This window comes from Urocitellus parryii, chromosome 5 (assembly GCF_045843805.1).
Source record: "Urocitellus parryii isolate mUroPar1 chromosome 5, mUroPar1.hap1, whole genome shotgun sequence".
Lineage (NCBI taxonomy): Eukaryota > Metazoa > Chordata > Mammalia > Rodentia > Sciuridae > Urocitellus > Urocitellus parryii.
Window position 1 is genome coordinate 92,994,885 of NC_135535.1, and position 22,503 is coordinate 93,017,387.

Sequence of the window (22,503 nt, forward strand, 5' to 3'; positions counted from 1 at the left end):
CCACTTGGGGCCCAGATGGCCTGCACCAGTTGATACAGGGCTGGGTTCTAGGTCCCACAGATTGGCAGCAAAGCTGTGTGCTGGTGATAGCATCAGTTGTTGGTGACAAGCTGTGCTTACTCAAATGTTGAAGTTTGAACATTAGAGAAGTGAGACAAACATATAAAGCAAGTTTCATTAAAAAAAATAGTAACAGATTTCTCCTGGGAGATGAAGTGAGAGTGTCTTGCTCCTTTCATATATTTTAGACATTCACTGTTTTCTTGCTCTCTTCCCCATATCTCTCTCCTTCCTGCATATGTGACTAGGCCCAGGTGAGAAACTAATGGGCAGGGGGAAGAGCCAAATGGAGCAATAGGAACAGGAAGCAAGCAGGGCAGGAAGGGAGTAGCAGCCAAGAGGCCATTAATTAGCAGCTCCCTGTCTGCTCAGGAGTGCAGTATAGATAGTTAATCTTGGTAATCAAAGTGCTCTGGAGGCATTAACAGTCCAATCTCCAAGAGGTGGTCTCTAACTTCCCAGATCTAAAGCAGCTTCCATTTTCTCCATTCCACCTAATTGCCTATCTAAACTGACTGCTGTCTTTAATTCTTGCTTCACTGGGAGGGGCAGGACTGGCAGTGAAGTAGTGGCCTCCCATGCAGTGCTATGGGCTGGCGGCTATGCTGTGGGCCTAGGCAAGTGATGAGCATGAGGAGTGGTCAGGGGAGGGAGATTGAGGAACTAGGGACTTGGGGGATGGAGGGCTCTGATGGGTCCCAATATCTGGAGGGTCTGCAGGGACCTGTGACTGGTGGATGCCTGACTGAGGAGGGAGCTGGGGAACAGACTAGTGCTGGCATCTGGAGAGTGCCAACCTGGGTGGGCCCCAGGAATTTGGTGGGTGCTGAGCCAGCTGGCTTGGCAAGTCAAGAGAAAAATGCCCTTACACCCTCCTTTTCAACCTTCTGTCTACTATAGCCAGCCCTGTCAGTCCCCACAAACTGCAGGACCCATGGAGCTAGGGAGAGCCAGGCTCTCTTGAGCCCTTCTAACCTATGTTACCCCAGGCAAAATGCTCCCAGTTTCTGACTTTTCACAGGTTTTCTAGGCTTAGTCTGGCTCATCAGACTTAGCTGCAAACTGAGGGATCGGGGTTTCCACTTTCTGTAGGCTCTGCTGCACTGCAGTCCCAAGATGGCTCCTGGATCAGCTTTCTGCAAGGATTGATAAACTGAGAACTCAAGTTGAGAGGTTTCTTTCTTTCTTTCTTTCTTTCTTTCTTTCTTTCTTTCTTTCTTTCTTTCTTTCTTTCTTTCTTCCTTTTCCTTCCTTCCTTCCTTCCTTTCTCTCTCTCTCTCTCTCTCTCTCTCTCTCTCTCTCTCTCTCTCTCTCCCTTTCTCTCTTTCTTTCTTTCTTTTCCTTCCTTCCTTCCTTTCTCTCTCTCTCTCTCTCTCTCTCTCTCTCTCTCTCTCTCTCTCTCTCTCCCTTTCTTCCTTCCTTCCTTCCTTCCTTTCTTTCTTTCTTTCTTTCTTTCTTTCTTTCTTTCTTTCTTTCTTTCTTTCTTTCTTTCTTTCTTTCTCCCACCAATGAGTCAGTCTCTGGTTGGGCTAGGGCAGACTGCTTGCCTAGTCTCAGGATTTTTCACCCAAAGCCTCAGGGACACATACTTATTCCCAGTGCTTGTGTCCTGGGTAGCCAAGCTAGGTGAAATGTTGTCTTACTCTAATCAGCCATCTTGCTACTCCTGAATTCATTTTTTGATAAATAAATATTCAATAGATATCTCATTTGTTTTACAGTTTTTAAAAAAGAAATATCTTTACTTAGCTTATTTCTGGATGACCTAGCTGTTGGTGAAAAGTGAGTCGTAATCACTCAGAAGTATTGTATTAGGTTCTATTTGATACCTAATACTGACTTTTTTGTTTGTTTGTTTAATGTACATAATTGTACTGACATTTAGAGTATAAATATTTACTATTATTATGTCTTATTTGAGATGATTTCTTTTATCAATATGAAGTAAACTTCATCACTTCTGATTTGGCTTCAAGTGTACATTGTCAGATATGAGAGTAGATACTCCTGGTTAATTTTGGTTTCCATTTACATGGTATAACTTTTTCCATCTTTTCACCTTCAGCCTGTGGATCTCTTTGTCTGTAGGGTGATTCTCTGTAAAGAATTGATAGTTGGGTTTTATTTTTTAATCCATTTTACCAATCTGTCTTTTGATTGGAGAATTTAGATAATTTACATTCAAAATTACTATGGAGAGATGGTTTTTATATCCTGTCATTTTGATTTAATTCTAATGGTTAATTCAGTTTTGATTATCCTTTAATTTATTATTCTTCTAGTTAGATTCATCCATACACTTAGTTTGATATTTATTTTTTATTTCTTTTACATGAAATATTCCTTTAAGTATATTTAGTAGTACTGGCTTACTGGTTATAAATTCTTTCAGTTTCTTCATATCATGAAGGTTTTTATTTCATATTAAGTTCTAAAGGATTGTTTTGCTGGATATAGCAATTTTGGTCGACACTGTTATCTTTCATCTCTTGTTATATATTATTCCAAGCCATCCTCTTTTAAGGTTCTGGGCTGATAGAACAGTAGAAGTTCTAATATTTTAAAGAAAAAATATAAAAAGAGAAATGGAAGACAAAAGTATTAAACCCAAAGATGTAAGACCAAAGTTCTGGTGCTTGCAGTTGTGGACTCTCCTTGAGGTACTGTGGCCCAGGAGCTAATTCCCTGGTTACTATGGTTTTCTCACCATTCAGTGCTTTTTCCTCAGTCCAAAGGTCTGAGTCTGTGCTTGGAGGGTACTATGTCTGCAGACAATTTCTGATGGGTATAAGGGCACAGGGTGCAAGGCTCAGGGTTATTGCTAACTGCTATGGGATACTGAGCACCTGCACCACTCTGCAGTGGCTTCTTTATCTAAGCATAGAGCTTGGTGACTGTCTCCTACTGTAGAACCTGTAAATGCAAGCACCCTGTGGGCAGTCTCTGGCACAGAAGCCTTCACCCTGGATGATATAGATAACCAGTACCATTGAATTAGCATGTCAATTGGCAAACCTTCATCTGAGCTGCTATAGCTGACAATTGTAAATCAGTGAACATCTACTTCCCTTTTCTGGGGATTCTTTGTAGTGGTATTAAGTGCTTGGTAACTGTCTGCAACTCTAGAGCCTGTGGGTGCAGGCTGTGAACTGTCGGTGTCAAAGAAACTCAACCCTTGCTAGTGCAGACCACTGGAGTCTTGTCTGTCACCATCATGCGGGTAGGGTCTTAGTTGGTCTGTCTGCCTATGCTCCTGTGGAGGCTATGTGGAATGGTTGGCATTAACAGTCCCCAGGAGTCATTAGCCCTTAGGTCAATTCCACTCCACTGCTGTGGTCTGTGGTGATAGGGAGGAGGTTTTGTAGCCTTCATCTAGCAGTGATCCCCCTACAAATTCTTTCTAGATGTATTACTGAGAAAACCCATTTTAGAGGTGTTCCCTCTGGTTTTATATGTTATTATCTGAAGGTGGGGAGAAGTTGTATTGATTTAATTTCTTCTATGGAGGTAGGAAAGCTGTGGTCTCCATAAAATAGCTGCTCTGACCAGCAGAGTTTTCAGTGTTCAATTTGGGTTGAACTAGGTGATCCCTTCACTGTCTTTGCTGTTTCTCTCCCATTTTATCTTGGGCAGTTTTCTTTCTATTAGGGAAATAAGCTGTATAGACTTTTCCTCCTCCTCTTTCTCTCTTTGTTAATCCTTTCCCCTGACCCATGCTCACCAGGGTTTGGGGGCAAATTAATTTGTCCTTATTATTATTTTTTTGTTCCAGTAACCAAATTCCAAGTCAATCCAAGTCTCAAGCTGTACAATATTTGAGTTTTGGAGTGTTTAACTCTGTCTCCCATCTTTCTGGTTAACTGCTCTTTCACTACTTTACTTCCGGGCTGTGGAGAAGTTGAAGATTGCTGCCCAGATCTGCTCTGCCATCTTTGACACTCAGCATAAATAACCATTAGGGAAATGCAGATCAAAACCATGAGCTATCATCTCACACCCATTAGGGTGGCTAGTAGCCAAAATAGAATAGAATAGAATAGAATAGAATAGAATAGAATAGAATAGAATAGAATAGAATAGAATAGAATAGAATTAACAAGAATGTGGAGAAATTGAAACTTGTGCACCATTGGTAGGAATATAAAAGGGTACTGTTACTCTAGAAAACAGTAAGGAAATTCTCCCCAAAATATTAAGAATACAATTATAATATGATATTTCAGTTTTGCTACTGGATGAATACCCAAAAAGAGATCAGTGTCTTGAAGAGGTCTATAGAGTAGCTAAAATGTGGAAGCAATACATATGTCTATGAATATCCCAATGTAATATATACATGTAATCAAGTATTATTCAGGTTTAAAAAGAAACAAAATTCTGGCATATGCTAAAATATATAATAATCTTAAGGATATTATATGAAGTGAAATATGCCAATCACCAAAAGACAAATACTGTACAATTCCATTTATATATGTTAACTAGAGTAGTTAAAATCATACAGGCAGAAAGTAGAACCATGATTACCATGGGTTGCAGAAAGGACAGAAGAGGGCATTTTTTAAAAGGTGCATGCAGTTTCTTTTACAAGTGAAGAGAGTTCTGGTTACGCAGAGAGATGTTATTTTTGCAGAGCAAATAAATGTACATAACACCACTGAATTGTACAGCTAAAAATGATTAAAAATGGTTAAGATGATGAATAATGTTTTACATATTTACCTTAATGACAAATGAATATAATAGTAGATATAAAAGAAACTTCAAAATTGACCCATAACCAGTATTATTTGGAATCTTAATAGAGCAAAATTTTAAAACTACAGATGATGAAATTAGCAGGTGAGGAAATTAAAATGGCAATTATAATGATCTTCAATATTTTAAAGAAAAAATATAAAAAAGAGAAATTGAAGACAAAAATATTAAACCCAAAGAGATGTAAGACCAAAGAATCCGAAGTAGATGATGCACTGGATAAACTTAGGAATAGATTTGATATTTCAAAATATATATATTTATATCTATATCTATATATCTATATCTCTCTAAAATGCCCTTCATAAATGAAGGCAAATAAAAACTTTTTGTGTAAAGATTGTTAGAATTCGTCATGCATAAACATAAGAAAAGCTAAAAGAAATTCTTCAGGTGGAAGAAAATTAATTCTAATGGGAAATTGAATCTTCACAAAAAAAGATTCCTAAAAATGGTAATGATAAAACAAATATATTTTAAATGATTTAAAAGATAATGGAGAGGCTGGGGTTGCAGCTCAATGGTAGAGTGCTCTCGCCTTGCATGTGTGAGGCACTGAGTTCGATCTTCAGCACCACATAAAAATAAATAAGCAAAATAAAGGTATTGTGTCAATTTACAACAACAACAACAACAACAAAGATAATGGACAGGTGATATTGCTCAGTGGTAGAGTTCTTGCCTAGCAATGTGAAAGGCCCTAGGTTCAATTTCTAGTCAACAACAAAAAAAGTGTAAATATAATTTACACATGTGAATATATAAAGCAAAATATAATAATGATATATTATATTGCAGAATTTATATAAAAAGGTAATAATGATAAGTATTAAAGAGACAAATGATTATATAGAAAATTGAAGTATAATTTAAAGTGATATGTGAAATTAAATAATAATTGAAGATTAATGCTCATAAGTTAAAGGTACATATTATAAACCCAAAGATATCCTTAAAAGAAAGCACATAAGACAACAATAAAGAGAAATCTAGCAACAAAGCTGAATAGGAGATAAAATTAAATGCTTCAAAATACTAATAATCTGAAGAAAATAAGGAAATGAACAAAACTTAACCAAAAAAGATGGGGCAAGAGATCAGAAATAACAAGATGATACATTTCAAATGATTCATAGATAATTATACTACATAAATTAACTAAACACTGAAATTAACAAGAATGCTGAAACTAAACAAAAAGCAAGAAAATTATTCTATTTAATTATAATAAGCTGTTTTTCCTATAAATTATAAGCAGCCTATAAGAATCAGTTTGAATACTAAAGACATAAATAAGTTGAAAGCTTTAAAATGAAGAAAATATTGTATTATACGGCTCTTGCTCACAAAGAAAATTGGGATAATTATGAATTATGAATATAAACATATACTCAGAGAAAGGATATTATCAAGATAAGGGTCAGTGCTTATATTGATAACAGTCAATGCATTGCAAGATACATAACAATTCTAAATGTGTGTGTACCAGAAATTATTCAAGCTTTGATTAAATTAAATTTATTTAATCAAAATTATGATTAGTATGGAAGGGGTAATTTTTTTCTTAACCAAAAACATAAAGAAATACAGAATTCACAATGATAAATTCATGATTTTACTTAGCTAACTTGCAGACACAAATCTCAATAAGGATATTTTCATAATATTATAGAAAAGAAGTGCTTTTTTTAAGAGAGAGAGAGAGAATTTTTTAATATTTATTTTTTAGTTTTCGGGGGACACAACATCTTTTTTAAAATTTTTATGTGATACTGAGGATTGAACACAGTGCCCTGCACATGCCAGGCAAGCATGCGACTGCTTGAGCCACATCCCCAGCCCAAGAAGTGCTTTTTTACACAACTAGAATTTCTATAACTGATTCCTGAATTTTTTTTATTATTTTTTTAATTGGTTGTTCAAAACGTTACAGAGCTCATGATATATCATCTTTCATACATTTGACTCAATTGGGTTTTGAACTCCCATTTCTACCCCAAATACAGATTGCAGAATCACATCTGCTACATACTCACATTTTTACATAATGGCATATTAGTGACTGTTGTATTCTGCTACCTTTCCTATCCCCTACTATCCCCCCTCCCCTCCCCTCCCCTCCCATCTTCCCTCTCTACCTCCTCTGCTGTTGTTCAATTCTCTCCCTTTTTTTCCCCTCCCCCTTGCCCCTCATAACCTCTTATAATTTTGTGTATCATTGAAGGTCTCCTACCATTTCCATATGCTTTCCCTTCTCTCTCCCTTTCTCTCCCCCCATTTGTCTTGTTCCTGAATTTTTTTTGCTTTTATTTTTTCGTGGCCTGAATTACATGAGAATATATTTAGTAATAGTAGAATATCATATTTGATGACTGAATCTTAATGACAGAATTTTAATAACATACATTTTATACAAATTTAAAATTTTATATTGAGTTTTATTTTATTTAGTTTGCTGACATGCTTTATATATAATAATTGGAGTACTTTGCTGTTTTTCCTATAGGAATTTTTAAAATTTATATACGCTTTATACTAAACTTGAATATACAATGTGAAAGATTCTGAGGATGTTGACATTCAATATTATATAACATCCTTAAAAATTATTTTAACTATAGGCATTCAGATTCAGTTAAAAATAAGCCATCAAGAAACACTATTAAATCTATAATTCACTGTATACTAATTAGAATCAATATGTTGATATGTTTTAAAAGTATGAATTTAGGATACATGAAATTCTATCATATTAAAATGTAACAAGAATTAAGCCAAAAGTTATATTCTTCATGCTGATTTTGTCAAAAAATGATTTAATTAGCATAATCTTTACTTTAAAAATGTATAGAATAATTGTTTAGATAAACTTTTACCTTAAACACTTCCAAAGTTATCTCTAACAATAATTACTTTATAAATTGTTTTTATAGAAATCTCAATATTTAGAAATTAATTAATTTCCACAGAAATTAATTTCTTTTTATTATGTTTGGGGAGAGATGAAATCCTATATGTATATATCCTTCCTGATACAGTAAAAAAGTTATCTTCACTATATATAGCTTCCTTTCATAGATCTATTTCTAACAAGCTAATGAATAATTAGAATTATGTTTTTTTGTGTGTATGTTTTTGGTACTGGGGACTGAATCCAGGAGAATTCTACTACTGAGCAACATCCCCAGTCCTTTTTAATTTTCATTTTGAGGCAGGGTCTCACTTAATTGCCAAGGTTGGCCTTGAACTTGTGATTATTCTGCCTCAACCTCCCAAATTACTGGGATTACAGGTGTGTGCCACCACACCTGGCCAAGAATGATGGTTTTGTGTGTAATTCAAAGTGAAAGGTGATGGTCCATTTGCAAAACTTCTGCATGAACAAACAGGATTTGCTACCTCTTTCTTAATTAAAAGTACCTAATAACTACAACAAAATATGGGTACCAGAGAAAATTATTTTATAAAAAAACAAGGCAAGCATTTTAACACTTTCAGAGTCAATCCATGTAAAAGGAAACGTTCATGCTTAGGGAGGGTCCATCTGGCCTCTCCACAAATGGGCAGGTTTGTACATATGGGCTATAACATATGCATAACTAGCTGAACCAACCTCTGCAACTAAATAGAAATTAGCATGGGGCAGGATTTTATGATGACGAGCTCACTAGTAAGTCCTTCCTGACCTACATCCAAATGGACATATGATTACATAAAATGGATAGTTTCTTTCTCAAGCATTTATTTGTGTGCAAAATGTAGGATTTGTTTAACTGCCGCCAACTAAAGAACTGAGACCCATATGTTACCCCATAAACTTACCGGTTAGCAATTTGTTATAAGCAAGATGCAAATATTATGGTAAACATTCAGAACGTTTATTCAATGAACCTTATGTTGTAAATGGAGACAACAGTATGTCAGAAAATTTTGTAATCACGATTTCACCACTGGTCCCATTTTATGTGGTAATTCGATGTTTCCAAATTCTGTTATTGTCAATTACAGACATCAAGGTCAACAGAGTTTTAAATGTATGACTCAATTTGGGGGGAAGGGGAAAAATAGTAAAAAAAAAAAAAATCTATGAAAGTCTGTAGAGATGGAATGTGTTTAATTTTTAAATAGCTCATAGTAGATTTATTATGTATATCAGACAATACACTCTTGACTATGTGTTCAGATATCATTTGGATCTGAAATTAGCTTTGATGAGAAACTAACTATAGAGAAGCTTTAGACAATAGTGCCGAGAACTATAGAAATCACCATTAAATCAAAGGCTCAACAAATGTACGTGTATCTGAAAGTATTTAATTTTGGCAAACAAATGGTGCATTTTGAATCTAGTTGCTCCATTCTATGTGTAAAAATATGAAAATATGGATATTGCTTTAAATTTTAAGAGCTCTAAATATTCCCAGCTCAGACAATAATTTCAGAGTGAAAAGTCAGAAGTTATATAATGCAATAGAAATTTAAACACAGAAATCCATTATAATTTGGGGCATTAAATTCCAGTTTTGCTAATTATTTCACCTGTATACATAAGTAGTCAAGAATTGCCAATGTTTTTCAATCAATTTTGATATGTGAATGAATGAGAAGAATATATAGTAGACTTTTGAGTGGATTGTTATTATATGCACAGAATTATTTTTAAAATTATTATTAGAGACTTTAGTAAAAATAATGTTAATGTACATCATATTTTCTTAGAAATTCAGACATCAATAAGGAAATATTAACTAATATTTTCGTGTTTATCTTAGAACTTAGAAGTATTTGATGTATAAATTAAGATTCTTTCAGTTTCAAGTGTTAAAATCATAATTTTTAATGACCTAAAAATAAAATTTATTGAGTCACATTACTTTAAAATAGTTCCAACTTCAGTTATGGCTTAATCCAGAATCTCAGAAAAGACCTTCAGATTTTTCTTTTTTTATTTGTTTATTTCTACCTGAGTCTTTTAGCTATGTCTTCTTCCATGTTAGCTTTATTACGAGGTTGCTCCCTATGTGTTGAAGCTCTAAACATCACATCTCTGTACTTTCAAATCCAGTGGAAGAACTGCTCTTACTCATCTGTCTCCAAAGTATCGCCTTTAACCTTACCAGGTTTTATCATTTCTGGGTAACAGGTATAGTGTTCATGGGCTATGTTTCTCCAACAGAATTATTGATTCAATTTTTAAGAAAGAATTCAGGGGCTGGGGTTATGGCTCAGAGGTAGAGTGCTCCCCTCACACGTGCAAAACCCTGGGTTCGATCCTTAGCACCACATACAAAAATAAACAAGTGAAATAAAGGTGTTAAACTAAAAAAATAAATATTTTAAAAAAGAAAGAATTCAAATGCTAAATTTTCAATTTACTAAATAAAACACAGAGATATTTTATACTAAAGCACAAAAAAAGTGAAGGTTTTTGCCTAGGAGGACTATATTCCATATACCAGATGAAATTAATTTCATAGCAAAGAATATATAGTCCAATGAAGACATAATAGGAATACTTACCTCTTATATTACTATTTAACTGATATTTGTGTTAGTTCCTAACAGCATACCTTGAAACTCTTTCATATTTTAAAACTATTGATGATTATATCAAGGTAACATGGGTTATACTTAGAGTTACATATAAGAACAGAATTTATTAATCTGTCCTTCACTGTTTACTGTTTTATATTAAATAAATGAATACTTAAAACAAACATCTGATGCTGAAATGATCCCTAGAGTCTGCCACAGGGAAACTTGAGTAGAGGTATAATATTTTGTACTGGATAAGGAAGACCTTAAACCTAATCAATGAAATTTTCTTTTCTTTCCTCTGGAGAAAAGATCACAAATGTTGAAATTTACAAACATACCCATTCTCCACTTAAAAGAAATTTTACTATGTGTATTTTCAGTTTGAAGAGAAAAAAACCTTTGCTTAATTGAGCATGTGTAGGATATGCACATATTAAATAAGAAAATTTATAACAGCTCTTAGAATAATTATTGGCACATGAAAATTGGCACATGAATACTTATTGACTATGTTATTATTATTATTATTATTACTTAACCAATATTATTTCTAGAAAGAGGAATATAGCTGGTTCAAACTTACAGAGACAACTCAATGCAATCTGATGGACCAACTATTTAATACATTTCACCAAAAGAAACATTGTTGCCCTCCTGCTTGAATAAGTGACTATCTATCAATAAATGTTTTTTGAACTTTATTAACATGACTATCTACACAATAGTCTGGAAGTTAAGACTATAATAGTATTGTTAATATTCTCTCAATTGTTGTGATAACATAATACAAATTTCACCTTGCAATACTATCTTATAATTATCATCATCACCATCTATATACTGTTTTAAAAAATATTTTACGTATCTTCTTCTGCTATAATGAAACACCTGAATTTGAGAACTTATAAAGAAAAGAGGTCTATTAAGCTTGTAGTTTTAAAGACTGAGATTCCAAGAGTGGGCAGTCTCATCTCAACTGTGCTGAAGGCCCCTCTGACTAAGTTACAACATGGGAGAAAAGTAGAAAGGGAAATGACTGCATAGAGAAAGGGACTAAGTGTGTAGAGTGGTTTTGTTTTATAAGAACTGACTCTTGAAGAGAACTTACTCCTCAGGCCCAGCTCCCAAGGACCTAATTACCTTACACTAAGCCCCACATCTTCAGTTCTACCACCTCCATACTGATACACTGAGAACCAAGCATTTAGCACAGGAATCTCTGGGAGACAAAACACATTTAAACCATAGCACCCATCCATGAATTGACTCTTATTTGTCATGGTCATACACTCATCCTACATTATAAAGGCTGTGTCCTAGTCTGCTCAGGTTGCTATAATAAAATATCATAGCCAGGGATGGTTACACACCAGATATTTATGTCTCACATTTATGGAGACTGAGAAGTTCAAAACAAAGGTGCCAGAAACTTGAAGCTCTACTGAGGGCCTTGGTCCTGGCCCAAATCCCTTTGGCTGCATGCTCACATGACATTGTCTTGGTACAGTCATGTGCTATAAAATAATGATCCCATCAATAATGAACTGTATATATGATAGTGGTCCAAAAGATTATATTGACTACTGATATCACAGCTATCTTGGTGTAAGTGCACTCTGTGATGTTTGCACAATAATGAAATCACCTAATGACACATTTCTCAGAAAATATCCCGTTTGTTAGTCTCATCATGATGGCCTCAGCCTCATGATCAAATCTTCACTAATTACTTCACAAGCCCTCACTTCCTAATATCATAACATTGAGAATTAGGACTTCAACATATTACTTTTGGAAGATTGCACAAATACAGTGTATGGCAGATTATCTTAATCTGTTTACTACAGCTGTAGCAGACTACCTCAGACTGAGCAACTTGTAAGCAACTGAAGTCTATTTGGCCCATAGTTTCTGGAGACTAAGTCCAGAATTGGGGGACCACACCTGGTGCGGGGTTCCTGCTGGGTTATAACATAATGGATGGTGTTACATGACAAGAGAGCATCTGTGCAACAGAGGACAGCTGGCAAACTCATGCTTTTCATCAGGAACTCACGCCTGGAATAAATAGACCAATATTGCAATAATAATTTGTTCATGAGGTTAGTACCACCATGACCAAATCGTGTCTTCTTGGTCCCACCTTTTAACATTGTTACAATGGTTTTTAATTTTCAACATGATTCTTTTAGGGGACTTAAGCCATGGCATAAATATTAAGAAATTAGCAGACTTCAACATTGAAAAGAGTGTTGAGAAGAAGGAAGGAAAGAAGAAAGGAAGGAAGGAAATGCTATTAAACTATATTATGTACTACAGGAAGTTAGGATACAAAGACTTCCACAAATAGGATGGTTTAAAAAGTATAATCTTTTTATAGCTGAGAAATATCTCATGGTATAATTTCCTATGTATATAATTCAAAAGGTCTTGCATAAATACATTTAAAAAATCTTGTTTGCCATCTGAGTACTGGAATTGTGTTTGACTATGGCTCTTTATCTTTACCATACTTTTGGTAAGCTTGATGTTAGTTTTGAAATAGAGCCACTGCCGGCTTTCTGTTCTCGCGACTAAAAGGCTCAGGGGTCACTCTAGTTAAACTGGGCTAACTGGGCTGCATGAAATAACCACACAAGAGACACAAATACCTTTTTCTTTGGGGTCGCTGTGACAGCTCCTCTGACCTTAAGGGTCTGCAGAAAGAGAGAGAGCGAGAGCACCATGTGCTGACCCCTTTTATTGAGGAGAAGCTATTCAAATGAGGCAAGGGGTCAGGTTTCAGGGGGCTGAGTCTATCTTCATGATGTCCACTGTCAGCAGGTTGACTGACACCTGGGTAGGCCACACTCAAGGGCACAGTAAGAGGAGGGGACACACACAAGGCACTTCCATGGAAGATTCTATCCTAAACAGGGCAAGGGGTTTTATTACAAAGGAACAGGTGAGCATAGCTTCACCCATGGGGCTGTAGCAAGACACACCCATTTCTGTGACTGAGCGCCTCAGCACCCAGCTAGGGAGTGTAACTCTGTCACCCGTAAGGTTGGCCTCCCACAAGCCACCATATCCCAGGGTTGTTTCATGCTAACAGTTTCCCTTTTTCTGTTTGTCATAAATAATACTAGCCATAAAGTGACCAGCAAACCACTCAATTGTATTTAATCACATAAATATTATACCAATTACTATGTTAATTGGTATAACACAGTAAAAAGGGAAAGATGCCAGATCTTTGGACAATTCTTTTCTTCTTTGTACTGGGGCACTCATCCTCTGAGCCACATCCCCAGCCCTATTTTGTATTTTATTTAGAGACTAAATTGCTCAGCACCTTGCTTTTCCTGAGGCTGGCTTTGAACTCGTGATCTTTCTGCCTAATTTCATTCTTAAACACATTATTCCTATACAGAGAAAACATCTGTAACAAGATTAATGAAAATCACATATAAAAGCACTTTTGTGAACTAGGTATGGTGGTGCACACCTGTAATCCCAGTGACTCAGGAGGGTGAAACAGGAGGATCACAAGTTCGAAACCAGCCTCAGCAACTTTGTGAGACCCTGTCTTAGAATAAAAAATAAAAAAGGTTGGGGTTGTGGATCGGTGGCTAAGTGATTAGATTGGTGCTGGTTAAATTCCCAGCACAAAAACAAACAAACAAACAATAAATAAAAACAGCCTTTTGTGTTTTGGCAAAAATTTTTTTTTCCCTCATCATCTTTCCCCACCTTCTTTTTCTTTTTTTCCCCCCACCATGTTGGAGAGAGTGTTTGTCATATAATAAAGAACATTTTCATGTTAGGTTCTTGCCTGCATGGATTTGTGCAATAGTACTCAGGAGCATAAACAAACATGAGGAATATATATATATATATATATATATATATATATATATATATATATTTTAACAATGCAGTGTTAAATTCACAATAAAGGAACTATGCTTAGAGATATAAAAACCAGGGAGCAGGCCTGGGGTTGTAGCTCAGTGGTGGTGTGCTTGCCTCCCAAGTATAAGGCACTGTATTCAATCCTCAGCACCACATAAAAATAAATAAAGATATTGTGTCCATCTACAACTAAAACATATTTTTTTTAAAAAAACTAGGGAACAAAAGAAAAACATTTGGGTTTACATAAGGATAAGGTCAGACGCTCCACCTTATTTACTTTCTATCAAAGAGAGTCTGTAATTGTACTCCATTTGCTGCAATTACTTGTCCTCAAGATACTTATTTTATGACTGTATATTATTTATTTCAGAATATGGGTTTTGCTTTTCATTTTCTTAACTCATTCAACCTACAACTCACCCTATTTATATTTCACTTTCCACTCATGTCCTTTCTCTAAATATCATCACTTCTCCACCAAAATTATGCTCAACATGGTCCAAAATGAGATACCATTCACCACTAAATCCAACCAGTAATTTAAAATCCATATTTTATTTGAACTTCCAGGTCACTTAAGTTCTGCTTACTAACTCTCTCAGCAACCAGACTCCTATGGTTTTCCTCCTGTGGTACTCCTTCTCACCTTCTTTGCAGTTTATTTTACCCCTATCTGACCATTGAATGTTGGGACTACTTGGGAATTATTTCTAAGGCTACTTCTAACTTCACCTGCCTCACTTCCACTAGAAAATCTTATTCATGCCCTAGTTTTCAATGACTATCTTTATAGTTTATCTCCAAAATTTGTATCTCAACATTAAATTTCTTCCCCCCAACATACTTTATCTTCTAGAGCAGTTTTAGATTGACAGCAAAATCAAGTGGAAGGAACAGAGAGAATTTCCATTTATTCCTTTCACTACACATAGCCCCCTCCATTATCGACATCTCCCACCAAAGTATTATGTTTGTTATGATCCTCGAACCTATTTTACTACAGCATGATTTCTGACTCATAGTTTACATTAAGATTCACTCTTGGTGTTGTACATTTTATTGGTTAGTACAAGTGTATAATACCATGTAATCACCAGAATAGTGAAATACAGAGTAGTTTCACTACTCTGAAAACCTTCAGTGCTCTGTTTATTCAACTTGGATCCCAACTAATCCTTGAACTCACTGATCTTTTTCCTGCATCCATAATTTTGGTTTCTCTAAAATGTCATATAATTTACATAGTATGTCATTGTAGAGAAGTTCCAACTTTCCCTCTGAAGGTTCAAATCTTTAAATATGCGGACTTAAACCCAAACTAGGCAGATTAACAGGAGAAAAAAATACACGGATATGTTTAATAATAATCATGTGGCTCTGAAAGTTTTAGAAGGAAGACCCAAGACCCATGGGGAACTGTTCATTTTTATGCTTAGGTTCAATGAAAAATTGACTACCTTGTAGAAATGTAATTTCACAAAAAGACTATGAATTGATAGTAGTATACCAGTATATAAACTGTCTGTTTAGATTCCTTCCTGTGCAGTGTTCCTTCCTTCTAGGTATAGGACAAATTCTTTTTGTGATAATAGGCTTATGACAGAGAATCAAAAAAAGGTAGGGCACCTCAGATAGAACACTAATCTCCAGGATATATAAAGAACCCAAATCTCTTAACACCAAAAATCAAATCAATCAATCAATAATTGGGCTAAGAAACTGAACAGACACTTCACAGAAGATGATATACAGTCAATCAACAAATATATGAAAATATGTTCAACATCTCTAGCAATTAGAGAAATGCAAATCATGACTACTCTAATATTTCATCTCACTCCTATCAGAATGGTAATTATCAAGAATACAAATGATAATAAGTGTTGGTGAGGATATGAGAAAAAGGCACACTCCTATATTGCTGATGGGACTGCAAATTGGTGCAACCACACTGGAAAGCAGTATGGAGATTCCTCAGAAAACTTGGAATGGAACCACCATTTGACCCAGCTTTCTCACTCCTTGGTCTATACCCAAAGGACTTAAAATCATCATACTACAGCAACAAAGCCACATCAGTGTTCATAGCAGCTCAATTCACAATAGTTTAACTATGGAACCAACCTAGATGCTCTTCAACAGATCAATGGATAAAGATACATATACACAATTATTGATACATGTTATACATATACACTATTATTCAGCCTTAAAGAAGAATGAAATTATGCTATTTGCAGGTGAATGGATATAAATAGAGAATATCATGCTATGCAAAATAAGCTAATACCTCCCCCCCAAAAAAACAAATGCTGAATATTTTCTCTGATAAGTGGATACTGATCCATAGTGGTGGGTGGGTATGTAGGTAAGAATGAAAAAACTTTGGATAATGTAGAGGGGAGTGAAGGGAGGAGTAGAGCAGGGGGGATGGGATTGACAGTAGCATGAAACATCAATATTAGCCAATATACATGTATGATTATTCTAATGGTGTGACTCAACACCCTCTACAACCAGAGGAATGAGAAGTTATGATCCATTTGTGTGCAATGTGTCAAAATGCATCCCTCTGTCATATATAACCAATTAGAACAAGTTAAAAAAAAAGGTAAGGCAGGGAATTTCTTTATGGAAAACTCTTACACAAAAAGGGAAGGTTAGAATCACACTTGCTTTGGGCAAAAGGATTGTCATTTCTATGGCTCACTTTGGGAAAGATGTAATTAACTAGAATCAGTTTCTTTGAATCACCTCCAGGAAAATGATGGATAAGAGAAGTGGGGAATGGAGAAGGTCAGAGAGAAACTTTGCTTCCAAGGCTGCTTTGGAAGTCTTCACTTTGGAAGTATTGTTTTCTGAGTCCCCACATAGCCTTTCCTGATTTGTTTCTTTCACTTGGTTATATGTATTTCAATTTCCTTCATGTCTTTTTGATGGGAAAGTTCTTTTCTTTTAAGTGCTAAATAATATCCCATAGTCATGTACTGTAGTTTATCAATTTCACCTACCAGAGAACAATATAGTTGCTTCCAAGTCTTGGCAATTATGAATAAAGTTAAGACTTCATGTGCAGGTGTTCTGGTGGTAATAAGTTTTGAACTCTTCTGAGTAAATATCTAGTAGTGTCATTGAAGGATAACATGACAAAAGCCTATTTACTTTTGTAAAAAAAATGCCAAATTGCCCTCCAAAGTTCCATTTTACACTTCTATCAGCAGTGAATGAACGTACCTGCTGCTGTATATTTTCACCAGCATTTAGTGGTGTCAGTGTTCCAGATTGTGGGTGTTCTCATAGGCATGTTGTGGTGTCTCCTTTTTATTTTACTTTACATTTCCATGATTACATATGATATGAAATACCTTTGCCCATGTTTATTTGCCATCTTTATATCTTCTTTGATGAGGTTATCTGTAAAGGTCTTTATCTCACATTTAATTCATGTTGTTTTGATACTGGGTTTTAAGGCTTATTTTATTTTATATTTTACACATTTGTCCTTTATCAGATATCTCCTTTGCAAACTTTTCACCACCCTCTTTATTTTAATGAAGTCCACCCCATCAATTCTTCCTTAATAAATTGTGCTTTTCTTATCACATCTGAAATGTCATGATGAGGTTATATAGATTTTTTTCCTATGTTAAATAAGAGTTTTACAGTTTTGCATTTTATATTCAAGTCTGCAATGGATTTTGAATTAATTTTTGTAAAGCATGTAAGTTCTATGGCCTATGATGAGTTTATTTTGTCTTTTCCTCTTCTTTCCTTTTTCTGTATGTGGTTGTGAGTTCGAGCTCCAGAACTGTGCGTTTAAAGGCCCAGCTCTTCTCCATCTTGTGACCTTTGCTTCTTTGTCAAAGATCAGCAACTATATTTACTGATGGGTTTATGTGGGTCTATTTTTCCAGCTCTTGGATCTGTTCCCCTGATCTATATGTGGATTCTTTCACCAAGACCACACTGTCTGGATTACTGTAGCTTTCTAAGTCTTGAACCCTTGTCATGTCAGGCCTCAACTTTGTTCTCTCCCTTGGCCTGCCCATAGAAACTTTAGAATCATTTGTCAGTGTCCACAAAATAATTTGCTGTGATATGATTAGGATTGCACTGAATCCATAGGTTAAGAAGAACTCTCCTCTTGAAAACATTAAATATTCCTTTCATGAGCATAGAATACCTTCCATTTATTTCATTTACTTCTTGATTCTTTCCTCAGAATTCTATAGTTCTTCTCATAAGGAACTTAAACATATTTTGTTAGACTTATACTGAAGTATTCAGGAGTAATTGGAATGGTGTTAATATAATAATATCGTGGTTTTTGTTGTGTTTTTTTTTAAAAAATTGAAATTCTACTTGTTTATTGCTGGCATATAAGAAGGCAGATTATTTTTGTACATTAACTTTGTATCCTACAACCTTGCTATATTTTCTTTTTTAGACTTTTCTTTTGAGAATTACAACTGTCCTTGGGTCACTAATGCCATTTTGCCTGACATGCAGAGAGATGCCTGGGAATATCTCTGGGCCTGTAACCAAGGACTGCTAATGCAGACATATGATATTTTTTAAAAACTAAGTTTGGTTACATGCTCCCATAAAGCCTCCAAACTTCTCTATTGACTTAGCACTCATAATTATTTATGCAATGAACTTTTTCATTGGACTTTGACTCTGTGAAGGTAGGACACTTGTGTGTTTGACTTTTTTTCATCTCTATCGGTTCAGCAACGGGCATGATGCCTGACACATAATAAGTGCTTTACAAATATTTGTGAATGAGTTAAGAATTCCTATCACTGTTGAAAGGTTTCCTAAGAAAATTAGGATAGTTGGGTAGACAAAACAAATGAAAACACATTTGTTAGTTGGCAGGATCAGCTGTTTCTGTATAGGCAGAGGCATGCAAGCACATATACATGAGTACATATACTTACACATATTCATGATGTAGCTGCATCCTATTTTGTGTACATTCAAATGGCAGAGTTGTAGACAGATTGTTTATAAAATACCAAATGGCACTAAGTATTGTCTTGTGCTATTTTATAGAAAAACCCTAAGTTCGAAACATTTAAAAGTATGTTATTACATATGTCATTTCTTCCTATGTGTCTTTTCTACTCTTTGCCCAACAAAAACAGCCACAAAACCCCAATTCAGATTATACTTGTTTTTGATTTAGCTAAACACATGATCTTCTACCTCTAACACACATTTCAAAAAGCATAATGTTAGGTTATAAGAGAAAACTATCATACATTAACTTTACTAGATATATTTTAAAGTGTTTGCTTCATGGTCGTAAAATCTATAAAGAAGTAATATTGTTTCTGCAATCCTTCTCCCTAAAAGATTTAAATCTTAGAAACTTTCCTGAGAATATATTCATTGTTTTTAACATTGCTTTTTTGATTTCATACCAAACTTATGTTTATCACATGATTGCTCACACAATTATACAACAAAATAAAAAGCATCATCAAATAGTTTAGTAGGAATATAGGAAAATGTAGTGTGGCTCATCAAATGGTGCAGAAAATAATGTGACAACAAAAAATTCTGATTGCAAGTAAGATATTAGTATACTAGTATTTTTTCCTCACACTTCAGGAAAAAAAAATGGAAGTACAGAGCCTTGAGAATATGAACAGACTGGAAGTCTATAGACATAATAATACTACCATGTTTTTTTTTAAGTAACAAAATGACAACATAATATAAAAGATTTATGCCTAAATATTCAATATGAGAGAAGCTAAGTTGTGTGAGAAGAATATCCCTTAATCAAATTGATATTAATGATATCTCCTTGCATAACCCTGTGTTTATATTAGTTCCATAGATTATAAATAAATACCGGCAGATAATGAGAAGAAATAAATAATCTAAGTCATTTTTTCCCTTAAAAAATAGATGTATCTTGGTGTGTGCACGAACATGTGCATTCATGTCTATGTAAAATTTCTGCAAATTTTCTCATTCTGAACAACTTTCATTTAATGAATCCTTTTACTGTGTTATTTTAATGCCTATAATTTAAATAGTAGGTTCATAATACAAATTTTTACAATCTATGTTTACCTAGTAGAATTCTTCAAACTGAATCTAAAGTCCTAGTAGATACTTAAGTATGCTGATTCTTGGTTAACCTGAAGCATATGCTTCATGAAAAATAAGATCAATCATCTTTATTTCTTCTCTTATATTTATGGAGCCAAGCAGGCCAGCAAACAGGCAAACCAACAGAGTATCCCTCTATCTAATTAACTTTCTTTAAAGCAAGACAAAATGCAGGAGGGAAGGAGGGAAGGATTCACACAGTCCCTCCAAGCAGCTGGGCTGGCCCAGGCAAACAGTGATAGGCCTTCAAGAAGCACAGCAAACAAACTGACATTATGTCCACGGGTTATCATTATCATCTTTTTAAAAAAAATATATCTGATCGATCTCTCCCTACCACAATGATGCTTCAGGGCATGCCTCTGACTGCTGGGGAGTGATTGACCACTGGGTATCATTAAAGGTGGTTGGTGGAAGGAAGTGGTGGGGAGTGCGGAGGATGGACAAGGGATGGGGCAGAGAGGTAGAAGGGGAAGCTGGCTCAGAGGCAGCCACAGCCCTAGCTCCTCCTTGTGTCTTTTTCTCCCTCCTGGACTCTACTGACCTTTCACTCAGGAGCCAGCTGGAACGGAGAGAGATTTAATTGAATGGATTCCTCAGATGTGTTTGGAGTATGGGTGATGAAGAAAGGAGGAGGAGGGAAGGAAGGCTGGATGCTGTGGTGAAAAGAGAGAAGAGAGGGAGGGAACTTTCCATGACCTTCAAAGGCTAATTGCCTGGCTCTTCCTAGGCCCTTACTGGAGCTGGACTTGCACAGGCTCCTGTTGTCTGGTCTAGCCAAGGCTCTCCAGCCCCCTCCCTGAACCCCAGCCTCGGAAATGCAGCACCGCAGCAGCTCCCCTGCGACCTCCAGCCCAATCAATAGCAGGCTGGCCAAAGTGGCTGCAGCTCCTCTCTGCCCCTTTTAGGCAGAGCTACGTTAACAGGCTCTGCTTATCTTACCTCCCTCATTAATCTGAACCCAGGAAGAAAGAAAACAAAACAAAACAAAAAAAACTAGGAGTGCAGGAGTGACCACAAGCACTGGTGTGTGAGTTTGTATGTGTATGTTTCAATCTTCTTTAGTGTTGGTTTAATGGAATCAAATCAAACCCAGCCAAAGGAATCAAACCATTCCTCTGGCACTTTCTATTTTGTTTCCATTGTTTGTTTCTGAAATTATAGATCACACTGAGTACCCAGATTAAGAGTTTGTCCACGAACACTGGCCCTCCCTACGCCTGCCGGCTCTCTAAACCCTGTCTTTATGGGGTTTGTGTGTATGTGTGTGTATGTGTGAGAGAGTGTGTGTGGGTTTTTTTTTTTTTTTTTTTGAACATAAGTAAAAAGGAGTCAGTGAATGTCAGCTGAGTTAAATGGGTGACAAGGGAGATGGAAAGAAGAAAATTCATCCCTTCTTGTCTTTGAGAGCAATTTAATTAGGCCCGAGCCCCCTGTGAGTGGGTAAGAAAAAGGCTGGGGGTGGCTTGTCTAGGCTTCCTCTAAAGGCAAAAGCGGCCTTGGACGCTGCATAGGTGCCTGTACACACACACAAAGGGTTTTTAAAGGATCATGTAAGAAGATCAACCGATAAGCAGCTAATTTTGTGTACTTAGGGAGCAAACGAGCGAGTACACTCCCGCTGGAATACCTAGGGTAATGGAATGAGAATAAAAGAAGGGAGGAAAGATCTTAAGTATTTTCCTATTAATGCTGATCACTAAAATTAAAGATTTATAATGCTTCACAGGGTGGCTCGCTGTTGCTCTTGGGGAACCTGTGTGTGTGTGTGTGTGCGTGTGTGTGTGTGTGTGTGTGAGAGAGAGAGAGAGAATGTGGGGGTGTGCATAAGTGTGTGGATATGTGTATGTGTATAAAATATGAGTTGATACACCCATATACATACAAATAGGGATTTTTATGAATACTGAGTTATTTTGAAATTTTTTCATCAAAAACCACTTTTAAACTAATTGGAATCTGCAGAGAAAAAACCTCATTTTTGGTTCAAATGAATTTTCTCAAATGTCATTTGATTCGGGAAATATGACTGATCTGCCCGATTTCTTGATAAGAAATGAAATGAGCTGTTGTCCTTCAGGATATCATAGACTTGAAATGGGGGATTTTATGGTTAATGCC